Source organism: Peromyscus californicus, unplaced genomic scaffold, assembly GCF_007827085.1.
Source record: "Peromyscus californicus insignis strain IS unplaced genomic scaffold, ASM782708v3 Scaffold_11__1_contigs__length_118956290, whole genome shotgun sequence".
NCBI lineage: Eukaryota > Metazoa > Chordata > Mammalia > Rodentia > Cricetidae > Peromyscus > Peromyscus californicus.
The window spans coordinates 29,564,399-29,590,098 of record NW_026294402.1 but is presented as its reverse complement, the minus strand read 5'-3'; the positions used below and the strand labels follow the sequence as shown (position 1 = coordinate 29,590,098).

The following is a 25,700-nucleotide window of genomic DNA, read 5'->3' as shown; positions in this document are numbered from 1 at the left end:
TTGGTGTTTGAGTATATAACTTCTATTCAGGTCTTCTCTTCTCTGCTGAAATCTGGTGTCTTCAGCAGTCTAATCAAAGAACCTGAAAGAAATATCCCTGGGAGTGTGGACTGGTCCTGGGCCTCAAGAACAGATAGGGTATAGGAAGGTTCAGGAGAGCAGTTGGCAGAGCTGTGGGACTCTGGTCCATGTGATAGCTAGCTGGAGAGGATGTGGGGATCCTTGAAAAGCAGCCTCAGGTCTTAGGTGACCCAAATGGAGGGAGAAGTGGAGGAAGTAGCCTACCTTGGTTTGTGCCACATGTGATTGCTACAGAGTCCATGTTAGTAAGGTGGGTGGGTGAGTCTCAGAGGAAGGGAGACAGGACCAGAGGAGGTTGGTGTCTCTGGCAAGCAGCTGTTGGACCTGGGTGACCTGATAGGGCAGGAGAGTGCTGGTAGTTTATCTGATTCTACACTCAAATATTTTTCAGAACTCACCCCTTTCCAATTTCCCCACCATAAAATTTTATGTTATTATTACTGCCTTTTAATTTTTTTATTGTAGGGAAACACACAATGACAAACAGCTATTATAATTCAGTAATGATTTTTGCAGATAATATATTTTATTTATATATAATGCACTTGAAAATAAAGTAAGTGTAGCTATATACACAAACCACTGTTTTTTTCTAAGGCATAGATGGCACTTAATGTCCAATAAAATCTGAAGTCTTTTGCAGTAGTTCCATATTGTTCAAGGGCACTTGGCTCATAACTTGAAAACTTTTGGTTTACAATATCAGGCATATAAAAGTTGAAGTGATTAACTTGGGAAGGTTCACTTGAAATGGACTTAACCCATTCCTGGATGTTCAGCTCATTTGGCTGAATTTCTAATGCTAGGTGCTCGGTCCTTCTGTAGAGAAGCATAAACAGTGTCTACACAGTTCATTTGGAACAATGCTGAGAACCCCAAGGGACGTGCTTCCATACATTTCCTTCGATCTGCTGTTATTCAGGGATTTCTTTTGTGTACGTTTTTAATGGTGTATGTTTTCAGTGTACCCTCTGCCTGGCCATGATATGGATTGTAAAAGTCATGTAAAACAGGACAAGATATTAGATCAACAGTAGCTGGAGTTGCTTTTGTAGAAGAGTTAACACTCAGCATGCCTTTGAATTTGAATTTGAATTCTCTTTTCCTTGCACTACTGAGGTCTAGGAAGCCAACTAAGAGAGCTACAGAGGATTCAGGATGACAAGAAATTGTTGAAAAGGGAACAGATTGTCATGCAGGCCAAGAATAGCTTGATGCCACTCATGATTTGTGTTTATTTGGCTCCTGCTATGCCAATAGGTCTGTAGAAATTCAATAACAAGCTATATGAAAAGTGTACATTTTGCAGTTGTTGCTATCTGTTTTCTTCCTGAGGATCGTGCAGGATATTTCTCTTCATTCTTATAGTTGAGAAGACAGAAGCTCAGAGTGACTTATGACTTACTCAAGGTCACAAAGCTACTTAACAGCAGGGTCAGATGCAGGTTCTATGACAGGGAGAAGCACAGACAGACTGACTTAGAGTGTGCTAAGTGGCCCCACTGCTTCTCAGGGTCATTTGAGACCATAATCTGCTACCTGATTATGAAGACTGTCAGTAGCTGCCTTTTGTGGACACACTGCTCTCTCTCTCTCTCTCTCTCTCTCTCTCTCTCTCTCTCTCTCTCTCTCTCTGTTTGTAGGGGTGTTCCTGTCATCTGGGAAAAGGAGTGCTGCCTTGTGGAGAGTTCAGTGGAGTGGTCCTGCATAGAAAAAGCAGAAATTCTAGCTTTTGTTGTCAGGGAAAAAAAAATCTTGTGAACCCAGAGCCCCATGTATATCAGTGTCTGACTTTTAATAAAATTTCCCAACATAGCTAAATCTCAATTCCCTTTTCTGGAAATTAATGATTCATTCGGGTAGTGTTGTTGAGTTCTAACCTTAAATTGGCTGCAAGGTGGAGTGATATTCTCTATCCTTCAGTAACTCAATTCTGTGGCAGATAAATTAAAAATAAAATCAGTGCAGCAAGTGGAGAAAAAGACTAGGAGAAATTGTTATGGATGCCTGGTGAAATCGAGAAAGGCTTCAATGAAGAGGAAACATTTGAATCAAGTCTTGAAAATGTACAAATTAACCACATGGGGGATTAAGTTCAGCAACCCCTAACCCCCGCCGTGTGTGTGTCCCCTATGTACCAGTTACTGTGGCAGGCTTTGATGTATATAATTTTGACAGAGACATAGGTGTCATTGCTAAAATTCTTAATCTCATTGAGAAGGACACAATTTACAACACGCAGTGTTACAAGGTGTGATGAGCACACACACAGGAGGGCCTCCATCTCTGTCTGGGACAGGGGAAGAATTTCAAGCAGAGAGGACAGGTTGTATCAAGATGATAAATCACAGAAGGTCACAGTGTGCCCCAGCATTGTGTATGGGGAAGAATGTGGAGACTGGAGAATGATTTAAGGGACAGCCTGAAAATGGCTATATATGTCTAATTAAAAGTTCAGATTTTAATCTGAACACAATGGGTGACTTTAATCAGGGAAACACAGCAAATGAGAGGATTTTGTTTTTGTTATTGTTTAGAGAAAGTTAGAACAAAGACAGGGGAATTTCCTCTGTAACTGGAAATATGGTAATCATTGTGTCATTTTTTTTTCTGTGAAATTTCAGTTACCTATATGTCACCTATGTTAAAAAATTATTAAGTAGTAATTACAGAAATAACAAAATTCTCAAGTTTTAATTGTGTTCTATTCTGAGTAATGTGAAGTGGTCTTTGATTGTCTCTTTCCTGTCTAGGATGTGAATCACCATCTGTCCAGTGTATCCAGACTATATACACTACCTGCCCCTTAGTAATTTGGGACTCATCTTGGTTATTAGCCAGGCTGTCTTGGTTTTTCAGTTCAAGAAACCTGCATTTTACTTAATAATGGCTTCAAAGTGAAAGAATATGATGCTGGGGATTTGAAATATTAAGAAGAGACCATAAAGCACCTTTTAAAAAGTATCATCTCTTATCATCACAAAATGAGGGTAAGGGGATACAGAAAGACATATTGGCATAGCTTTTATAACTATGAGTTTATTTCAGTAAGTACATGTTATAAAAATAAACATAGAATGTATGTAGTTCAGTGCAATGCCAGATAACCACTGGGGGTCCTGTAATGACCTGGAGGGGTAGGTGCAGGTAGGAGAGCATTGATGTGAAAAGGTACAGTGGAGGTTTATCGGAGTGAGAAGAGCTGGGCTAGGAATTGCCTCCAAATTGGATGGAATTATTTGTAGGTTGATGAAGGTCTGGGGGCGAAGAACACAGAGGTAATTTTAAAGTTCTCATCGTAAAGGACAGGCATGCTAAGAGCAGGGTGGAGTTCTCTGAAGAAGACCAAGATGAGATTCAAGGCTAGACCTCAGAAGGAGCGTGAGGTTTGGATTTGGTGATCATAAATAAGTGTGTTGCTGGAGTCAGGGGAGTTGGAAAAGGGCCAGGGAGAAATCCTGAGGAAGGGTAATTCAGGGTTATCTTGAAGCAGATTAGGGGTCAGTCTCTGTTTATCTATCAACATTTCTAGATCTTTAGGACTTGGTTAAACATTTACCCCAGAAAGTCTCTCCCCTTTCTTCAGGGCTGAACAAATTGCTCCTGCTCTTGTCTTCCGTAACTCATTATGTGTCCATGCTTATGACATAGTGCCTGTTTGTATCATTTCTAGGACAGGTTCTCTGTTCTCTTCTCTGTGTGGGACCCATAGCTATTTCTCTTACAATTCCCACAGTCCAGCCGAAGGCTGGAACTTTGCAGTCTCAATAAACTGTTGTCAAACACAAATAATCAAACAAGAAGCAGACACCCAAGTGTTGTTCCCTTGTTTTGAAATCAGAACAGTAAGCAGTCTTCTTCTACCTAAGGATCCAGCAGCCCATTGGGAACTGTGTGACCACAACAGTGTACAGTACTAATTACAACATCCAGTGCATGTGTGTGGAAATCTAGAAACAGCATGTTAGGAAAGATAACTCCTGGACTGCACGTATCCCCAGAGCTTTTTCCTGAGCCCAACTGTGTGGAAGTGATGAGCAGCACGACCACTTGATAAATTATTTCAATCTGGTAAGTGTGGCTGGGCATGCGGGTGCATGAGTGTGTACAAATCCAGGGCAGGCGGGGCAGGAGCTGTTGGGAAGTCAAATTGCAAAGGTTTCAGGAATGAAAGCATGGTGAGATAAACTCCCTAGGGACCTCATCAAGTTCGGGGTCAGAGAGCATGAACAAGGGAAGAAATATCCGCTTGTTGTATATCCAGGATGCTACCTGACTTTCATGCTCAATGTGATATCTAGCCACAAACACAGATTCATGGGTGTAAACCTTACACAAATGAGCCCCGAGGCCCATGGTCTTCTGGAGCAGCAGCTTAGCTGTCTGCAGCCACTGGGCTTGACAGAGGACAAGCTCAAAAGTTTATTTAGCAAGGGATGCTGTCTTCTAAGAATCTTTGATGCTTCTTAGAGAGGTGGTGGTGGAGATGAAGAGGGAGATTCGGTTTCTCCTCCTAGTTCTATTACAAACTGTGTTGGGAAAAACATTTGACTTCCTTGAGTCTTTGTCTAATTGTCCTTAAGCTAGAGGCTTCACATTAATGGACTGGCAGGGTTCCTTAGGGTACAATTATGAAATGCCACCCTCTCAATTCTATCAACATTGATACATGCTAAACTTAAGCTCATTTGGAGAAACTGAACGTTCTGGGGACCATTTCCTGGCCTGACAATCAAGACCAGTCTAGCTACTCTCAACCCTAGTTTTCTCCTATTCACACAACCCTGTTTGTTTGGCTGAGTCTTTGCTATTCTTATGTCCTGACTTTTGGTGGTTCCCATTTTTCTTGATCTGACTTTCAACAGTGCTGATGGGCAGTGGGAACATCCAAGGCCCGTCATAGAATGCTCGGAGAGGAGTAAAAATGAAATGGAAATTCGCTTCGTTTGTAGCAGTGTACTTTCATGGGGCTACAGCTTCTCTGCAGTTGCCCGGAAACCCAGCCAGGATTACTATCCAAATGCCTTCCCACCGTGCCTGCAATAATAGTACATCACAGTGTCAGGCCTAGAGGGGTTCTCTTGTAGATGTAAGAATCCTGGATTGCTATCTTCAGGCTTGCTCGCCCAATGGGGACAACCCTGGAAGGTACCACACTCTGCTCTATGTGCTATCGACAGAGGTGACGTGTTATTTTTCAGCAATGGAGGGGTGGCCAGCAGTTTTCATGGAGCTTACCACATTGCAATTCCTCCTGGACACGTAGAGACAGTCTGCTCACGGATAGCTCTTGAAGCAAGCTCTTAATTTTCCTTGAGTTTCTTTCCAGATTCTCAATTGCTGCTACTCTAACAATTCAGCTTACATTATCTGTGTTTAGGGAAGTCAGCAGGGACTTAGCAAATAATGGGAGTCCATGGGTTTTATTCAACAAATATGAATTACATGCCTACTGTGTGCCAGCCCATTTACCAGAAGCCATAATTATAAAAACAAATAAGCCTTCAAATCTGGAACTCTAAGATTCTATGTCCAGTAGGAGAAAGAGTCCAAATCAGAAAATTGTCACCAAAGCTAGAGTTACTATTTGCAATGCAAACAGGTAATGGCCACTTTTTCTTCCCTGGGAAACTGATGTTTGGTGTCCAGGGAGATTTTAAAAGTAGGAACTGGGTAAGGTATCTAAGGGAAGAAGGGATTGCCCCCAGGAGACATGCACAAGTGTGAAGGGACACTGTGCAGGAGATGGGGAGTGGATCTCAGGGGCTTCAGTATAGGCTTCTCAACCTTGTTCCTTTGGGACACAATCTCTCACTGAGCCTAGGACTTTTTTTGTGAGCAAGCCCCAGCAATCTTCCCCTCATCCCCCACCCCAAGTGTTGTTTGCAGGTGTCCATGACCACACCTAGCTTTTGGCTTGAGTACTGGGGATCTGAACTCAGGACCTGACACACTGAGTCATCATCTCCTCAGGCTCCCACAAAATGGTGGTAAAGAAAAGTAAAAACATGAGATTGCTGAGGCTGCCTGTTCCATGTGGTGAAGTTGTGCCCGTACCATCTTGGATCCTGTTGGATGCCTGGAGCACGGACTATTCTCCAATCTATGGTTTATGAGACAAAGACAAGTTGCTAAACAATTCCCAGGTGTTTTATATCATACTGGTCTGGTTTGACTGTGGTTTGTTCTCACTAAAACTCACGTTACAAGGTAATGGTTTCTTTATTCAACCTTCATACTAGACCTGCAAGGGAGGTATTATTACACCCATTTTGCTATGTGCCTCACTCTATTTTGTGCTGCTGTAATGGAATCCCTAGTGATAGATAATATAAAAAGCCAAAAAAAAAATTGGCTGATGATTCTGGTAGCTGGAGGGTCTCAGCACATAGTGCTTAGTGTGGGAACTTTAGAAGGTGATCCTGTCATGGGGACTCCACCCCTCTGAATGGCGTAATGCTGCCTCCTTGGATTGGGCCATATCTGGTGGGAGATAGAGGCTACAAGATCAGGAGCCCAAGGACATTCTCAGCTACATAGGAAGTTCAAAGCCTATCTGGGCTACATCAAACTCTACCTCAATACAACAGCAACAGAACAAAACAAAGGAAAACAAAATATGGGTTGTTACAAGAAGATGAACCTGAATGCACCCAGTCTCATTTGACTTCTTATAGAAATACTCCTTCTGCATGTGGCCAATTTGCTTTCTACTTCTCTTTGTATCTCTCCACCATGTTGTGATGCATCCTAGGGGCCTCACCAGAAAGCACCATGCTATTTTGACTCTCCAGACACCAGGATCATCAGCCAAGTAAGTTTCTTTCCTTTATGCATTAGCACAAAACAGACTGAAGCACATAAAATGGGTGTAATAATATCTTCCTTGAAGGGCCGACACCCAGGTTAAATGCAGAAATCTGGGAGCCTTCTGTTTTTCTCATGTCGAAAATCCTACTGCCTGTTAAAATGGAGCCTTGCAAATGGAGTGTATGGATTCTGACCAACCCAACCAGCAGCTCTTTGGAGGTCCTCCTTGTGAACACTGAGCATGGAGAAGCAGAGGAGAGGAGACTGCTCTTTCTTTTGCACCCAAAGAGTCACATGTGTGCAAAATCAACAACCTGTGACCAGAGAACAGAGTACAAGTGGCATGGGAGGCAGAACTGTAGTCATGGGGCTTCAGTCAGATAATCTACCCCAGGTGAAAGTATGTGCTGCTGAATGGGCCAATGGCTAATTAGGAGAGAAGAGCTGTGGGGGTTATCTATTGAGTATTATTGTAAGCATAGTGTATTATCAATGTCATAACAAAATTGCAGTAGAAATAACTGATACTAACAATAGTATCAATGGTTGCTCAGCTTCCACAAGAGGCTGTGCTGCATGCAATTTTTTCTATGTTACTTAATTTATTTGTGTTATATAGTCCATGCCTCACAAACCCCACAGGTCAGTACTATTGACCCCATTGCACAGATGAACCACAAAATGATCAAGTTAAAAAGCAATGTTTCCAACTAGAGGCTAGAGTCTGGGGAACTCCCCAGAGCTCAGGCCTTACTCAGGGGCTACTTGGGCTCTGTCTTCCTTCTCCTAGGGAGAATTCGTGCCCTGAATTCTTTCCTACCTGCAAAGGGGTGGGACAGGGACCATGGGACCTTGTATAATCAGGGTTGTGCACAGCAGACCAGAGCTGTGGAGGGAAGATAATTCCACACAGCTGTGGGGTGAAGAATCGCTGTAATGAAGCTTCCTTCTCCTGTGTTGCTGCGGTGGGAAGCAGTGCTCTGCTAACCCCTCCAATGAGAGCATGCTGATAACTACATATTACAGCTGGAATCACAGGCAGTAATTACTAGACAGGAATTTAGCCTGAAAGGTGAGACGGGAGCGGCTGGCGTTGGCGTGCTTCGGTCTCCTCGCCCACGGTTGATGTCTGTAGACACAGGAGAGTGCGACCCTGGGACCTGGAGGAGGGGATGAACTTTGGAATTCTAGGTGCCCTGTGCCCCTGACTGTAGAAAAATCATAAACAATTCTACCCAGTACCCAAACTGATATATTCAAATGCTTTGACAAAATGACCAAAGCAGGATATTAGGGGAAAAAATAGATCAATTTCTCTGCTGTCTCATTAGTACAAAGCCATGCTGACAAGTTGTAGCCCCAGTGCCTGGATTGACCTCAGTAGAGCCCCAAGAGAAGACAGCAATCCCACTCCAGATACCTGGTGGGTTTTTACATTTTCATCTTAACTTGCTTTCATTTCTTGATTTGGCTCCTTATTGCCTGAACTTCACGGTTTGGTTTCACAGCTACTGCTATTTTGGATTTGTGAAGTCATTTCTATTCTTAAGTGAGGAAGTGTGGTCAGACAGTGTGAGCCCACAATCAGGTGCTCCAGCATCTCCCTGCCACAGGCAGCAAAGATCCACCCAGTCTGTCTGCTCTGCTTTCCAGGAGGCAGCAGGACTGGGTGGGGCTGGTGCTCTATGTGAGACCCCGAACAGGAATAAAAGCTCTCTCCATTATGCATCTGATACAATATAGTGCTTTGCAAATCGCTGGTCTCCTAGCATTACCTATAGGTTGGTCTTATCTGGAAATCATCAGGAATTTCCTCCTGTGCCCTGAAGACCATGCTCAACTACTGTTACCAGTGGATCCCAGGTCTGAATGCACCAAGGCACCTGGCTAGCCTGCTCCTCTCCCCTTCTCTTTCCTGTTCCACCTATGATTGGGAAAATGCTTTTCTGTCTTAAAAATGCATGGGCATAGAAGATGAATGAAGACTGAGAGCTAAATTCACTATTACTATTCTCCTCGAACTTGTTTGTTTCCCATGGAAACTAAATAATGGATCTAAACTCTTTGCTATCATTTTAAGGAGTTGCTGGTGCATCATAGAAATCTTTGAAAACATTTTCCTTAGATTCATGATTCCACTTCAAATGCAATCATTTTCTCCCCTCCCTTATTTGTTTGGTTTTATTTTATTTTTTCAAAGTCTTTGCAAGGGCAAAGATCCTTGACTGGCTGTGAGTTGCAGCAATAGCTGCCCTGGAGCTGCACTATTACTGATGATGCTAGAGGATAAGCCCATGTTCCCCTGTCCCATTCCTGACCATGGGTGGTTTGGCCCTCTGCTAACACATAATACTTCCCTTAATTTCCTCCCATGAGTACTGAGAAGAGGCTCAGCCAAGGCTGCAGAGGGATCAGAAGGCAGAGTTAAATCAGTCAGCCTCTGTCATGATCCTTCTAGCAGACCATGAAACCGAGAATTGATATTCCAAAGGAAAGGGAAAAAATTAAATTCATTAAAGGTCCATTACATAATTGCTTAATCACATAATTTTGCTTTTGGAAGGGAACATTTTATTGATCATTTATTTCAAGCTCATCTTATTACTGGTGAAGAGACTGATATCAGAAAGGAGTTCAACTACCTCCCTAGCTCAAGGTCATCTGGGTGGGTGGAGATGGGACCAAATCTGGATTCACATATTCCTATGGAAGGCTCCTGCCCGCCTGTCTCACTACTCACGACTTCCACACAACCCGGGGAAATTTAATCAGCAGATCTGGTTATTTCGCTTCTGCATATATTAGGGAAATGTTATGCAAAGACTAATCAAGCGAAACAGGTTGCAGTGGATTCTGTTGACTCACATGTTGAGATGACACAGTCCCAGTTCCTGGAGCTCAGAGGGAGAGGCCACCAGGCTGTATCCATACCTCCACTTCCCTCTTTCAAGATGGATTCCTGGCCAGGAGCTCCCACCTCAAAGCATCAGAAGACCTTTCTGAAAAGTGACCCTTAGCACTGAATCTAAATTTCTGTGCAGTATCTTACTGTTAATCGAGGCTTTGCAGTTGTGATTACTGATGGAGAAGGTTGTAGAGAAGAGTGCAAGATCTGAATGAAATCATGGTGTGTTTCTGGATGGAGGTGGGGTGTGCTTCTGGATGGAGGCAGGGTGTGCTTCTAGATGGAGGTGGGTGTGCTTCTGGATGGAGGTGGGTGTGCTTCTCTTGCTAGTCTGGAGGAAATCTGTGCAGAACTCATTCTACTTTCTTAATCTAACCTGGAAAGGGCCCTAGAATCTAGGGTATTTTCTGATACAATCTGATGATTGCTATGCATTGTCTCCTACGTTTAGGTCTGGAAACTTAATAACAGCACAGAGTGTTTGTTAAATAAAAAGTGATTAGGACTGGCGTCATTGCAGAGGGAAGGGACTGACTTTTGCAAGAGTGGGTGTGTTGGATCCTTAGCCTAACTGTCTGTCTTTCATGCTCTCTTATCCTTCCATCTTCTACAAGAGATGATGTAGTATAAAGGCTCTTATTATATGCAGATGATGTGAGACTTCTCAGCCTATAAAACTCCAAGAAGTAAATGTACATTCTTTCTGCATTACCAAGAATGTGCTATTCTGTTGTAGATAGGAAATTGGCACCAGGAGGTAGGGCTATTTCTACTACAAAGAGCTGCAACTGTGTAAGCATCTTTCAGATTGGGTAATGAGTAGCAGCTGGAAGAGTTTGGAAGTTCAGATTTGAAAAGGTCTAGATTGCCATAAAATAAGCATTAAGGGCGATTCTGGGGAAGTAAAGCATGTAAGGAAGGTTTGTCACTTCCTAGAGGTAACTTAAGTAGCTATGAGTAGATGGTTGTTAGGAATGTGGAATATAAAAGTCATTCTGATGAGGTCACGGATGGAAATATAGAGCAAGGTATTTGAAGCTAGAGTAAAGGCTGTCCTTGTGGCAAGGCAGCAAAGAACTTGGCTGGATTGTGCCTTTGCCCACTGGCTTTAAGGAAGGCTGGCTTGAAGAGCTTGGTTATCCAAGAGAGAAATTTTCTAGAAAAATGTATATGGAGCTGTGGCTACTTTTAAGCACACGCAGTAAGATGTGAGAGGAGAGAAATGGCTCAAATAAGGAATCTATAATTAAAGGAGAAACAGAATGGGAAAATTTGGAAAATTTATAGCCTGGCCATATGAAAATGAAAAGATGTTTGGAGGTATGGCCCAAGGGTGTGGCCAAGGACTTTTTATTAAGGTTAATACAAATGGCTAGAAATGATCATCAGCACAATGGGAAATAGCCCCAAAGACATCTGGTAGATCTTCCAGGCTAGTGTTCCTATCACAAATCCAAAGCTCTCAAAGGGCTGAGTAGTTTCAAAGGATGGGCCCAGGGCTATATTCCTGGGTTTAATGACCAGAGCTGTGTTGGATCTTTGCTCTCTGAATTCAGCCCAGCATTCCTGAGCTGTCACAATCATGGCCCCATATGGGCTCAGACACAGCTCTGGAGGGAATAAGTCATAAGACTGGGTGGCATTTATGTATGCCAGCTCTGAAGATGTACAGAAGTCAAGACGCACAAAGCCACAGTAGCCTTCACCTAGATCTCAAATAATGTATCAGACAGCTTAAATAAATTTGCTTCAGGCATGTAGCCTCTTCAGGGAGCTCATGAGGACAATGCACAAGGGCACTATGGAAGTAACACAATGCAGACAGCAACTCCAGCCTGGGACAGCTGTAAGTACCGAGAGTGTTGCAGTGTGGGCTCAGTCCGCTGGCCTGAGACTTTGATGAGTAGAATCTTCTACTCTAAGGTGCCCAGGGTTTAGGATAAGTTGTCAAAGAAGATGGCTCTTCGACTTTAAGACTCAAGAAAGGGGAGGAAGAAATATTAAAGGAGTGTTGAAAGTAGAGGGTAATGCAATACACGTGACATAATAAAGGAAGGAGGGCTATGGGGTGAGGAAGAGAATCAATAAGAAGCATTCAGAGGGCACAGGGGAGGGTACTGGGGGATAAGGATGTATTAGAATGAAGTCTAATGATACACATATATGAACATGGCATTATGAAATCCATTACTTTGTATGCTAACTTAAAAAAATTGTAAAAGAAATTGATCTTGTCCTAAACTTTTTAACTTTCACTTTATTACTTCACTGTGGTCTTTCATAGTCTATATTACTATTTCCCCATAGTAATGTTGTCTTTGCACCTATATTAATAATGACTTTTCACCAATGGAACTTTGATGTCAGAGGAAAAGCTGCAATAGGAGCAGACAGGCTGCTTAGCAGAAAGTGTCATAGCCAAACATTTTTGTAAACTAGAAGTTTAATGAATACACAGGGCATACTTTTCTAAAGCCTTGTACATGGCTTTTATACCCCCCTTAACTGGCAAAATATGAACATATTCACCAATAAGACTCAAAGACATAATCAAAATTAACAGATGAACAAATAAAGAAAATGGGGTATATACACAGGAGAATTTCATTTAGCCACAAAGAAGGATGAAATTAGGTTGTTTACAGAAAACAGGTGCACCTGGAGATCGTCATGTTAAATGCCCCAAGTCAGCCTTACAATGAAAAGAATAACTTAGTTTCCTTCATATGTGGAAGCCAGAGGGAATAGGACATGAGGCTAAAAATGAGGGCTAAAAGGGATATGGCAAAAGAAGAGGCAAAGAGGAAGAACACAAGAGAGTAACGAGGGATGGATGTGATGAAACTACATTAGATACATGTATAAAATGTCATAATGACACTCTAAGTACATTTGATATGCAATAATAAATGAGAAACACACAAGACTCCCTCTTATTTTCCCTTTTGGGCTCTCAAATGACTTGGGGAAAGTCACCCCTTTCTTCTTGCCTATTTTTCCTCTTTGGAAGGCAGGTGTCTGGCTTATGCCAATCCTGCCACTGGGGTTTGAAAATGTGTAACTTGTTTGGATGGCATGGGCTCTCAGCTAGAGAGAAATTTGCCTCAGAATGGATCATGTCTGGTGTCTCACTCATTTTTAATTTTGATGAGACTAGGGACTTGGGAGTTTTCATTTGATGCAGGGACAAGTAAAGACCTTTGTTGCTATAGGGATACAGTGAGTGTACTTTGCATTTGGGGAAGGACATGAATCAGGGCCCCGGGGCAGACTACTGCACACAACTATGGTTTGAACATGTCTTCCAAAATACTTTGGAAACATTCTCTATGCAACAAGTGGGATGGGTCAACCCTAAAAAGAGGTGATTCAATCATAAGTAAGACAACCATCCTAAATAAGGTTAAAACCAATGTTCCAGAAGTGGGTTAGTTATCAGAAGCATGGGCTTGCCATAAGAGTAAACTCTGCTATTTCTTTTTATTTCTTTGTCTTTATTTAATCATTACTTGTTTTGTGGCACAGGGGTTTATACCTATTGCCTCATGCATGCTGGGTAAGCACCCTACCTCTGAGCTGTTCCCCAGTCCTTTCTTGCCACAGAAGGAAAGCCCCTTCTGCCACTGCATTGCACAGCATCCACTGGATGGCACGGCATGGGTACCCTCATCAGATTCCAGCACTTTGGCATTGGACTTCTCATCTGCAAGTCTAGAAAATACACTTATTTTCTTTATGTTACTCAGTCTGTGCTAGCCTGTTATAGTGACATAAAACAGAATAAGACAATTAGGTCTCAGCAGGAATGTGGAGCCACCAAACCTATCATGAAAAATATCTAGTTCTGGCTTTTGCATCTTGGGACCAACAGGAGATATAACAGACAAAGGCAGCCACAAGTTGCTTGGGCATCTTCAAAGTCATGGGAATAATGATGTGATTCATGCCAAGAGGTGAGCTCTAAAGTGTCCTCCCTTATTTTCTGTTTCTTGTCTGGCTCTCACATTGGAAACAGCACGTGGGTTGGCCTGCAGGGGTGGTCAGCATGAGTCAAAGGCCATTTTCAATTTCTAGCCTGCAGGACAGGAAGCTTTCCCAGGGAGAAAGGTAAAATTTGACCTCATTTGTTCCCAATGTGGTCCACAGGTCACTAGTCCACTGTTTTGAAACCTCTATTTGGTCCTGAGGGCTAGAAGTGGGCAAACTCTTCTCTTGAATACCAAGTCACATGGCATGGCCAGACTCTGACCTGCAGGACAGTAGAAGAGAGGCAGCAAGGGATGGTTCTGAGGAGTCGTGTGGCTTGTGGACAGCTGCAATGAGCATCTTTGACTACGAGACCCTGGTAGTAGCTCTCAGCCTCTGGATAGGGCCTGGCAGCAGAATGAGGGTGAGAAGAGAGATGGAAGGAAGCTAGAAATCAAGATCCTGTCCAATTGTCATTAGATCTTAACTGTGAGCCAGCAGCTCTTCCCCGCGAGTGTGCATGGGTAAGTGAAAACTGGATGACAGAAAGGATCTTGGGGTAGCTTCACTTGAGCCAGGGGCTTTTTTTGAGGTGACTATAATGGGGTTGTAGGCTTCACCTAGAGGAAGTGGTAATGAAATAGTTATATCCTTATTTTCAGGATCAGCCACTGTAGTAAGGAACACAAATAGGTAGGTTCTGGACCACATTTGACTACTAGAGACACACTAATTGGATTCTGAGAAGTCGACTTTAAGGTGGTTTATACAGGGTATGTACTCTTCTTCACTTTCCCCAGTGTCTTCTTTTCAGATTTAACTCTTGTCTTTGTCTAAGTCCTGCTGTCACTGGGGCGTGCTGACTCCTTTGTGATGTTTGTGAATCCACCTGAAGAAGCTGAGACATGGAGAGCGCTTGCAGAGGCTGCAGGTACAAATATGGTTAAGTGCCAGAGGCAGAGCTCAAATCCTTGACTAGTAGGCTTCAAAGCATCTAATTCCTCCCCACATGCATGAGATACAGTCCCTAGGAATTCATGGCTCAACCCAGTCCCAACTTCCTTGTGTCTCTGCCTTCTACATATAGAGCACAAACACTCTCCTGCCCCATCTCTCTCTGTCTCTCTCTCTGTCTCTCTCTCTCTGTCTCTGTCTCTCTGTCTCTCTGTCTCTCTGTCTCTCTGTCTCTCTGTCTCTCTCTCTCTCTCTCTCTCTCTCTCTCTCTCTCTCACACACACACACACACACACACACACACACACACACTCGACTGTCATCCTGGGATCTGGAGATAGGTATAGCATATTCCTACTCATTCTTCTCTAAGAAACAAAAGGAGGTTTTCCCTGATTAGTGACGTTGGCTTTTTCACATATCCACCTTCTTTGGAGAAAAAGCTGATTCCTTTGCCCAGTTTTAATTATTTAATTTTATGTTTGTGTATGTGTGTGTGTGTGTGTGTTTTTCTGTTGAACTGTTAAGCACCTCTTTAAGAGTCATAAAAACCAGTTGAATGTGTGTTGCTAGGGCTGGAGAGGGAGATACTGCACACGAAGAGTTGTTTTTAATAAGTATAAAGTTTCAGTTCTGTTAGATGAGTAAGTTTAAATATTGGCTGTACAATAGCGTGCCTGTCCTCAACATTGAATTGTATACTTGAAAGTTGTTAAGAAGCTAAATCTCAAGTGAAGTGTTCTTATGATTTAAAAACAACAAACACTTAGGGAGAAGAAGATAAGGGCAATAGGATGGAGGTGATGTGACATTTTTTTCCAGCATCTTTGAAGAAGGCAGCAAACCCCAGATATTTTTTGTAGGTGTGTGTGTGTGTGTGTGTGTGCATGTGTGTGTGTGTGTGTGTGTGTGTGTGTAGAATCTACAGTCTTTATCCCTCCCAATTTTCACTCCCATTTTTTTAAAACTTAACATCAAACAAGTCTTGATATTGAGCATGCACCTTAGAAGAAACACAAAGTTGTGAGCATGGAAATACAAAATGTACTACAATTTGCATTTAACTGTAAGGACCTAGTAAGTCTGGGGTGCTATTTGTGGATTCAAAATCTTCTTCTATCAAAAAAGAAAACAAAACAAAACCAACTTTATGTGCATCTTCCCTTTAGAGGGCACCTCTCTCTGATCTGTGACAATCACTGAAGCCATCTGGCAGCAGGTAACATGCAGTCCTGACTGATGGAAATTGCTGGGTTTGCTCTACACTGAGCAAAAATGCTGTTGGGCCTAAATTACTTTCTGTACAAGTATGAATGGATGACCTTGCCATTTTGACCTTTCAGGCTAACATGGCTCAAAGGTCTAGGCTTCTTGATCACTCCTGCAATGGAATTTTTTTCTGTGATGAAAAAGACAGCATGTTTATTTCTCTTCAGGATCCATTTTTTCCCCATATTGACTGTCAGGGTCACTTTCTGGCCACCAGTGAAGCATGAGAAGGTTTAATAGCCACTGTGAGGAGGTCAGCTGGGTGCTGGGAAGGGTTTCACACACAGCCAGGTCTGGAAAAGGGTATCTCCCCTTCTCATTGTCCCTGTTGGTGAGTTCATTTTGACAGGTTTCTGTGGTGTGGCATTGGATAGGAATGCTATTTCACAACAAAGACCGGTCCCCAGGACAGTGTTCAACACAGTGACAAATTCTACACCCTGCCCCTCCCCTGCACAGCCTGTGATGTTGGGTCACTTGATTTCAAAGTCTTGCTGTGCCAATTCTCGATTCTGAGAGTGAAAGCAGGCATGTGGCCCACTTTGATGGCAGAGATGTCATTGCTCCTGGGCCTCTAGAGCTTTCATGATGTGGCCTTCTTACCTGACCCATGTTCCATTGATCTTCCTTCTTGGATCTATCTGCACTAGCAGAGGGGCAAACTATAGTATGACCTGAATGTCAAGAAGAGAAGGGTGGGTGGGGGTGTAATACTCTGGTGATCAAAAAATGGTCCCATGCCAGGTATGATGATACCCACTTCTAATCCCAAAACTTGAAAGGCTGAGGTAGGAGAATTGTGAGTTTGGGTTCAGCCTGAGACACATGATACATTTCATGCCAGCTTGGGCTATAAAATGGGACCTGTCTCAAAGGACAACGAACAACAATGGTAAAGTGAGAGAGCATTGAGTGTTTTTGACAGGATGTGCAAGTGAATATCAGAACTAAACCCAGGCTGGCACCAGGAGAGAGTGTGGACTGAAGATAAGAGAGAACGTGAGCGTCAAGGAAATCAAAACTTAAAATTGGAATGAGAATAGTTTTTGATTAAACAGTATAGTGATTTGGTGGGAGGTAATAAAATGACAGGATTCAGTGGTACCCAAACCACATCAAGCAATCAGGCAGTACAATTAGCCACTAAGCATGGGGCCTGGCTCTTGCTCTTCCCTCCCTATACCCTTTCTCCTTCAATGCCTCTCAGTACCTATCTTTATATAAATGTTCTCCATTCTCTCTCTTTTGTATTATTCCATCATCCTCACCATATAATTGTCAGTTGTATCTTTGTTTAAGTAGTAGTCCAGTGTTATTTCCTCTAGTAAGTCATTTTTTAACTACTTTACCTCCTCAGTTTGGGTTAGATACTTCCCCCCTGTGCCCTCCTCTTTCCTATACTTCCTACATCCCAGCATCTGCCACAGCTTTTTACACTTACCATTACTCTTCTCTATGGAGAAGGGCCAAGAAGACAAGGATCATGCCTATCTTGCTCTACTACCCATACACCTCAAAAAGCATTTGCTGTATATATTACTATACAGCAAATGGAATTATATTTGTTTACATGAGAAACTTTCTTTTCTCAAATGTGGCTTCTAACAAGCAAGACTAAGGCCAGCATTATAAAAGATCATTCTATTCCTCAAGTGAGTTACACTGGTCTCTTCCACAAGTCTATAAGTCATTTGAAGCTAGAGACTGTGTTCTACTTTCTCCCTGCCCCCACAACACACTATTTTCTTTTCCAAAAGTCCAGCATCATGCTGGGAGTTTAGAAAAGGCTCATTTAAAAAAGAGAAGTGTTATTTGCAAGGGTAAGCTTTCAGAAAAAGGAGAGGTGATCACTTCTTTAAGACAAAACAATTTGCTTCAAGGCTGAGTATTTGAGATCAGACAAAATTTCTTTTTAAAATGGGAATGAGGGACTTTAGTAGGTCTTGCCCTTGTTCTTTTCCTGTAGAAGATGAAGCAGGCATATCATTCCATTGGAGATGTTGTCTGTCTGCAGCGAACAACCCTTGGGATTTGATAGGGATTATTTGGCCACTGGAGGGCTCTTACATTTTCCCATGTAATGCAATTGAAACCTATTCAGACTGACTCAATAATTAATGCCACAGTGTTTAAAGCGTGTTCCCCAGCGCCTATCACAATTCCTCTAAATGCAGAATTTCAGGAAGACCAGACTTAATTTACTGTGTGTTTTGCTTCTTCAACAAAAACATAAGATGAATAATTTCCCCACATCATAGCTTTACATTTCCTTATAAATAGGGCATCTGTTAACATGGGTCATTATGTAGGCAGTCCTAACAGGATTAGGTTCAAACACTCACCCAAAAAGGGGAATCTTTAAAGGAATGACTCATGAAAAAAATGGGGATAAGAATCAAAGGAAAAAATATATTGAGGGATACCTCATAAGGCCAAGCAGTGGAGACAAAAATAGGTTTTCATTTTCCTATAAGAGGATGAACACCTTCCTTGTGATGTACCATGTATGGGTCTACTGTATGGTCAGGGCTGTATTTTTATGCAGCGGTGCTATTATTTTGTTACTGAGCATGCAAATAAAGACTAGTAATAACAACACCTGATCACTAAGTGTTTAGACTTGGTCTTTACTACCTCTGAATCTAGAACCTCATTAAAGTAGGTCATGCAGTGTGTGCATATGGCAATATTAAATGGATAGCCAATGTTTGCTGAGCACTTTATATGTGTTTTGGATTGTCTTTAAAGTTTGCCTATTCGCTATATCTTTAACCCTCCCAATAATACAAGGCTGGTGATATTTTTAAATATTTAAAAGTAAAGGAAGCTGAGGCTAAGCGGGATTGAGTTGTCTGAGGTCGCTAGAGAAGGAATTAAAATATCAATCTGTGGGACACCAAGTCTGATATACAAGTGCTTCCAGTCATTAAGCTGCACCATATAGATGATAATCCTGCAATCTGTGAATTCACACCTAGTACCCAAAATACATGTGCAAGCTAGTGGCCAAAATAAAAGTAATATAATTAGAGAAAGACACTTCTGCTGTCTCGCTTATCTGCCTGGAGAGTTCTGGAACGTTTTCATGTAGGAATTACAACTTGATCTGGTTCATGAGGATGATGTGAAGCAAAGACATAGTTGATCCCCAAAGACACATTACATGGGCAATGTATAATGTAGTCCTTTATAGTGACCGGTTTGAAGGTGAGATCTCTTGTTATTATGCAATGGCCTATCATGTTCTTCTGCACTGTGATTAAACAAAACTTATTTCAAAGAGTAGTAAAAGGAAATTTGACACACACTTACGTATATGTGTATATATATATATATATATATATAATATATATATATATATATATATGTATGCATATGTAAAGTCATTTATATATACACTCACATAGATTGCACAGCTCAGTGAGTTTTCATAAGCTTAACACACTCACTTGTATAGAAAGATAAAAACCAAAACTTTACTTGCATCTTAATAGCCGTTATTAGTATGTTATGGCTCACATAACACAGAGTAAAAGCAGCAGAAATTTACTCTTTGCATTCTGGAGGCTAGATGTCTGCAGTCAAGGTGCTGGTGGGGCTAGTTTCTACTGGAGGGACCCATCTGGTGGTTCCTATCAATTTGTGGCATTGCTCTGCTTGGGAAATGCATTGCTCCAGTCCATGTGTCCATCTGTGCTCCATGCTCACTTGTGTGTCCCAACATTCCCTCCTTCTTCATAAGAGCACTAGGCAACTGATCAAGATGATCTCTTCATGAGAGCCTTGTTTTCTTGCTGTTGGCTACACTGATGAAATGTCTGAGAAACAGAAGGAGGCAAGATTCCTTTGGGTTCACAGTTTTGGAGGTTTTATCTTAAGGTTGCTTGCTCAGGGCAGTATATCACAGCAGAGATGCAGCTTATTTCATGGTAGTCAAGAAGCAGAGAGTGAGGGACAGAAAGAAGGGAGAATGGAGTAAGGGGGGCTGGGATTCCAGCAATCCCTTCAAGAGACTGTGTCTAGTGACCTAACTTCCTTATACCTGGTGCTATCTGCTCAATGTTCCACCCTTTCTCACTAGAGCTACAGGCTGGAGACCAAGCTTTTAGCACTGAAGCCTTCAGGGGACATTAAGTATCTAAACTTGAGATTAGAAAAAGAAAAACAACAACAATAACAAAACTTTTCTAAATAAGCTCCCATTCACCAGTGTCAGAAGTAAAGACCTTGGACTGTTTTGGGATGAGGATCAAATTAGTCAGGTGCGCCTCCTTCCAATTACTAACCTCCTCAAGAGTAACACTGCCCTGCTTCATCTGCTTCCCTTCTTCACACAAATGGAATCATATCTTTCAAACATATGTGTCAACACTTTGGTGTTTGGCTTTTTCCCCCCTCAGAATTATATTTATGAGATTCATTGAGATTGTTATACATGGAAAATTTATTATCATTATTATACAGTATTACCTTATATGGACATCACAGAATTTATTCACTATTCCATTGTGGGCACTTAGACTTTTCAGTTTGATGCTATTACAAAGTTTGTGCTTACAGTTTCACATTAGTTATATTTCCAAAGAGATGTCTCAAGTGCATAGACCTGATGTAGTGGATCTGACCCTTTTCCACTGTGATCTAATGAGGTTTTAAGCGGAAGAGAGCTGTGGTTGGATTTGTGCATTGGAAGAATCTCTGGTTTCAGGGATACAGCGACACTGAAGTTTTATTTCAGACCATAATTCACATGGGAAAGAAAGAGAAAGCAAAGCTAAAGAACAGCTTCACCAGAGTGTAAGTGTTCCCTAACTTGCACCCTATAACTATGGACTCCTTCTCTTAGGAAAAAGAAAGAAACATTAAAAAAGGAAAGACATTGTTAGGTTTATTCATTAGGGAAATAGATGATAGCCAGTTTACAGAAATAATAAGATGGATTGGGTAGATTAAATATAGGCTCCTAGGAGAGTGGTACAGGGAATACAGAAAAGGAAAATGGCAGAGACATGATGGAGTAGACCAGACAGATTCGACTTTACTTCATATGTATGTATGTGTAGGTATGGAAGATATATTGATACCTAGATTAACAACTATTCAAAGATCCTTTCTTTAGGGCTTGTGAAATGGGAAGAGGATATTTATTTCCCCATCCTTGCCTATATTGAACAAAGACTAGTAGAAAGGACTGAAAGACATCCCAGCTACACTTCTCAAAATGCTTCGTTCTGGATACTGAGGATCTTTGTGTCACCATTTTGCATCTGTCTTCATTATGAAGAGTCTCAATGCCACATGGGTATGTGCTGTCACCTCTGTACTCTTAAATACCAGGAAGGAGAAGAAAATTAATCTGGACTCACTCAACCAACATATTTCAAAGTTAGTAAAGTGTTAATGTAGTCACAAAAGCATTCCAAGGTCAATAGGGATGTCAACAGAAGGAAGCACATGATCTGACCAGAGTGTCATGGTGGATAATGGGAAACATCCCCACCAGGCTTTGGCATATAATAGTAGCACTTAGAAGGTGAAAGGGCTGGAGAACTCAGGATGGAAAGTGGTCCTGATGGAACACTGGGTGGGGGATGGAGGCCATTATTGGATTATGCTAAAAATTCTATCTAGGTTGCCTCCTTGGATCTTACCCATGCTCATCAAAGCAGGCATACTTGCTATTTTCATTTAGTAGATAGGAAAACTAGGGTCCAGATAAGCAAGGCATTCAATGCAAGGACACATAGTTTCTTGGAGACAGCAGACATTGTGACCCCAGAACTGCCCCACCCTTAGAAGACACAGAATAGGATGGACACCATAGCAACAGCCTGCCCTCTTTCCCAGTGAAGTTATGGCAGGCAAACTCTTCATTCTCAGCGTAATGGCTGGAAGATCATTTCCAAAATTCTCCCCTAGCCCATGTCCAAAGAAATAGGAATGACACTTTAAGGCTTTGAAAAATGCTAGTGACATTTACCTATGTTTATACATTGAAATAAAAATAGTTCTTCCTGCCCACTTCATTTAACCCCTTCTCTTTAGCTCAACAGCCCCTGAATTCTGCCACTGCTTCATCCCCCACCCCTCAACCCCCACCTGAAGACGCATCAGGTCTCAAGTTCAGCTTAATCCAACTGCTAGATGTATTATTCATTTCTACGCTTTAATGATGTGATAAGGTTTCTGGAAATAGGAAAAGGCTCATTAAACTGTCATTTGAATATAGATCACACCTAAATTCTAAGGAAGACAAAGTCTGCCAGCTGAGGATGTGTTTGCCTTCTCTACTCAGCTCTCTGCAAACTGGGAAGGCAGAAAAGAAGCATTTCAAAGACAAGATCCCCAGATTAGCATGTATTCTTGATTTATTCTGTAATTAACTATAACTCACAAACAGAGTGAGGGAGTCAGGGAGACAGGGAGTGAGTACAGGCCAAACGAAGAAGGAATCTGCGATGTCAGACATGGTGAGATGTGTGTTTTGTGCCTCTCTCCGTTCAATGGTTTGATCAGTCAGGCTCCATTAGAAGCAGGGGTATATGTAGGGATTTTAATTTGACTCACATGGTTTAGAACATGTCATCCCTGCCTGTAGAAACAGATTTGAAAACACAACAACTTGTCTGCCCATTTTCTTCTCTGTTTACTTTCAGGCTTGAGAAGATGCTGGGAAACATAGGCACGCAAAGATAGGATTTGAGCTGTTGCCAGATGCTAGGGAACATGGCATTTCTCTGTTTCTCAATTCCCAGGGATCTGGAAACACTGAAAGTTAACCTATGATAAGAACACTGTCAGACATCAATCCTTGGCTTGTGCACTCAACACACATTTTCTCATTTATTTCATACTGCCACCCTGTGAGTCTGGTTACTGTTGTCCTTAGACCATGGTGACCTGCACCTAGACACCTTGTTGGGCAAGTCTATTCTGTCCCTCTACATTTGTGAGGATCTCAGTGGGAGCAAGAAGCCCCTCCCTGAGGCTAATGGGGTATTTCACCAGCCTCCTGGGACCCAGCAATTCCCTTCCCCAGGATCCCAAGCACAACCCAGTTTCTGAGTAGGATTCTCACCTGTCCTGTCCAGTGTGAATTGTGTCTGCAGCACCCTCTCAGGTCGCTTGTCCACAAATTGTCCACTTGTGTGGCTTGTGGACATAGTTCCAGGTGGACTAGGCTGAGAGCAAGACATATGGGGTGGAACCAGGACTGGAAGAGAAAAGAAGTGAGCTATGAGAAGTCTAGGCTGTGTTCCATGCACATTAGAACATGAAGGAAACCCATAAAATATAAGAACTCCGGGCTCAAGCACTGTGCGCTGAAGATATTATAAAACTGGATTTAGCATGAGAGGGCATTTTTATTTAATGATTTGTTGTGTTTTGCTTTTCAATGATTAGCCAGACATTCTTGCATAGGCTGTCATTTGTGCTTTCTACCTAGGACTTGAACTTGTGGTAGGTGGGCTTGATGTGGGCACAGTCATGCCCATAGCTTACTCGTGGGGATGCAGACAGCTGAGCCACATGCTTGTAAATCCTGAAGTCAGAGTTTGAATACAGGAAGTCTTATTCCAGGTCTACCTTATCAACCAGTACCTCAGATTTTCTCCGATCAGGTTTCTGTGGCTTAAATATTGGTGTTCCTTGAAGTCTCGTGTTGGAACATAGTACCCTAGTATACTATTAAGACGGGGGTGTTTGGGGAGGTGATTAAGTTCTGAGAGTTTACTTTTGTGGAAGTTGAAGGGGCATATATGAAATTGGCAAAGAATAAGTAAAAGACATTCTATAATAAAAGAGTTGAAGAGAACTGCTTTGCTATTTCTTCCACATCTCCTTCTTTCATCAGGGGAGGGTATAGAAAGTGGTTCCCCATATCATACATAGAGGACAGATGCAAGATCAGCTAGTACCTATGCCTTGGACTTCCCAGCTTCCAGAACTGTGAGCAATAAACTTATTTTGATCACAAATGAGTCAGTCTGAGGTTTGCTTTTATAACAGCTCAAATGGACTAAGAGAGAGGGACACCTGTAGTGTACTCATTCAAGTCATGTAATATGGTGATGGAATTAGAGTTAGCTTCTGAATTTGGAAGAGCTTCAGTGGACAACTCTCTCTTTTGTCATGTTCTTAGAAGTGGAATAGGGCCCTAGGGACTCTGACACCATAAGTAGAGTGTGTGGCTGAGTAGAATTGGAGAAAATGAGGGAGAGAGAGACAGATGGGAGACAAGGAGAGTTCCTGGAAGTACCATAGTAAGTGCATCAGAAGTGTCTAACTTGAATTTTTCCAAAGGATCAGAGATGAAATCGACCAAACAAATCCAGAATGAGGACTTGATGGAAGGAATCCCAAGCTAGGTGCGAGAGATTCCTGCCTTGTGTTGTATGGGCCCTTGTAATCCCTACTTTGTTGTGAAGCAAGGCCCGAGAGTTAGAAGACAGCCAATGCCTTCACAGCGCTATGCACACGGCAAAAGCCATGGGGTTGTGGGTACAATGAAATTTCAACTTAGTGGATTTACTGCATTCCCTTGGAGATGAGATTCTCCAGGGTAGAACTGGTCCTAAGTAAGGCCTGGCCCTTATCAGCACTTTGATTTCAGTCTCGTGATGCCTGGTGTGTCCTGAGAGCTGGAGCTATTGTGAGAGGGCAACACTGAGTAATTTTAAGATGCTGAATGGACAGTAATGTGTTTCATAGCAAAAGGAAACTAAACCCAACAAGACAACTAATTGAGACCCTTTGAAACAACATCAATCATAGAAATGAGCACAACAGAAGGTAATGGGATGACGCTGGTTTAAGTGTACTTTCCCAGCAACCAGAAACAATAGTCAAGCAACACCAGCCTAGCCTTGACTCATGGAAGTCTGAGGGCTCACCTAGGCCATGTTTGGAAAGCTCAGTGCTGGTCCTTCTTTTGGAATATTATTTTCTCTTCTGAGACCTCTCTCTTCCTCTGCTTGGTATATGTAACCAAGGCTTTGGCTATTCATAAGATACAGAGAGTGTTGAATGCCAATAATTACAGTTTTAAACCTAGAGACATGACCTCTGACTCCTGTTTGTGGCAGGAAGGCAACAATGTTCTAGATGTGTTTGAGTAGATGTCTGCGACCCTACAGTGTGCCTCCTCTCTCATAGCTTTGAAACTTCACAGACAGGGTATGAGCTGCTCTGCAAATTTATGGTTCTCTCTCTCTCTCTCTCTCTCTCTCTCTCTCTCTCTCTCTCTCTCTCTCTTATATAGCCCAGGGTGTCCTTGAATTTGTTCTATAGTCTTGTAGTATGACCTTAGTTCCTAGTCCACCTGCCTCAGACTCCCAAGTGCTGTGTGCCACCATACTGCTTTCAGCAAGGACAACCCTTTGCAATGAAAACAATTTACTCAGAGGCCCATGGTACAGTTTGTCTAAATCATGAAGCCCATCATTTCTCCACATAAAGAAACCCATTTCCTACCTTTGGAGGAAGGGGAAAATACTTGAAATTGCATTCCCATCATAAGAAAAGTATTTAGCTCCGATATTTAAAGATAATTAAAAGATTGCTGAGTAAGTCCAATGCTTAACCTCACATGAGATTGTGGCAGACCTTTAGGCCTATGACACCTTAAAATTGGAAGTCAATTTTAAGATCTCTAGAAAATTCTAATCATTTTCCTTTACATATAAGAATAAGCCTGTTAGATAGCTAGCCAATC

At 42.1% G+C, this 25,700-nt stretch overlaps 1 pseudogene; it reads right to left on the bottom strand.

The window, feature by feature from the left end:
- LOC128102512 (60S ribosomal protein L9-like) overlaps nt 1-23,148 on the bottom strand; it is a 33,002-nt pseudogene extending 9,854 nt beyond the window's left edge.
- Nucleotides 23,149-25,700: the final 2,552 nt, after the last annotated feature.